Below are 1,299 nucleotides of genomic sequence, written 5' to 3'. Positions count from 1 at the left end.
CACACAAAACATGTCACACACACTGTCATAAACACACACAAGTTTCACAACAAGTGTCACATACACAACAAGTTTCACACAGTCTCTCACACATACATGTCACACACACATCTTGCCAAGTACGTAAAGAAACTAGAGAAAGCGCAAAGGTTTGCAACAAGATTAGTCCCGGAGCTAAGGGGTATGTCCTACGATTGAGAGGTTAAGGGAAATCGACCTGACGACACGAAGACAGAATAGGGGGGATATAACGACATACAAAATACCGAGAGGTATAGACAAGGTGGATAGACATGATGTTCCAGAGATGGGACACAGCAACAAGGGGTCACAGTTGGAAGTTGAAGACTCAGATGAATCACTGGGATGTTAGGAAGTATTTCTTCAGTCACAGTTATCAGGAAGTGGAATAGCCTGGGTAGTGATGTAGTGGAGGCAGGATACATACATAGCTTTAAGAAAAGGTATAATAAAGCTCACGGAGCGGGAAGTGAGTAGCGGCCAGTTGAAGAGGCGGGGCCAGGAGCAGTGAATCTACCCCCGCAACCAAAACTAGGTCAGTACAACTAGGCGAGTAGTGTCACGCACACACAGACACACACACACACACACACACAAGATAAGGGAGGCTCAGCGACAATATGAAAATGACATAGCATCGAAAGTCAAATCTGGCCCGAAGCTGCTGTATAGCCACATCAGGAGAAAAACAATAGTCAAGGACCAGGTAATCAGACTGAGGAAGGGTGATGGGGAGTTCACAAGAAATGACCGAGAAAAAGTATGTGAGGAGCTCAACATGAGATTTAAAGAAGTATTTACAGTGGAAACAGGTAGGACTCCAGGAAATCAGAACAGGGAGGTACACCAACAAGTGCTGGATGAGGTACACATAACCAAGGAGGAGGTGAAGAAGCAATGTGAACTTGACACCTCAAAGGCAGTGGGACCAGACAATTTCTCTCTGTGGGTTCTTAGAGAGGGAGCAGAGATGCTGTGTGTGCCGTTAACAAAGATCAACACCTCCATTGAAACTGGGCAACTCCCTGAGGTATGGAAGATGGCAAATGTAGTCCCAACTTTTAAAAAAGGAGACAGACATGAGGCATTAAACAGCAGACCTGTGTCACTAACGTGTATAGTATGCAAAGTCATGGAGATCATCATCAATAGGAGAGTGGTGGAGCACCTGGAAAGAAACAAGTGTATAATCGACAACCAGCATGGTTTCAGGGAAGGAAAATCCTGTGTCACAAACCTACTGAAGTTTTATGACAAGGTGACAGAAGTAAGACAAGA

This window comes from Cherax quadricarinatus, chromosome 74, assembly GCF_038502225.1.
Source record: "Cherax quadricarinatus isolate ZL_2023a chromosome 74, ASM3850222v1, whole genome shotgun sequence".
NCBI lineage: Eukaryota > Metazoa > Arthropoda > Malacostraca > Decapoda > Parastacidae > Cherax > Cherax quadricarinatus.
Note: the sequence above shows the minus strand (reverse complement) of the source record.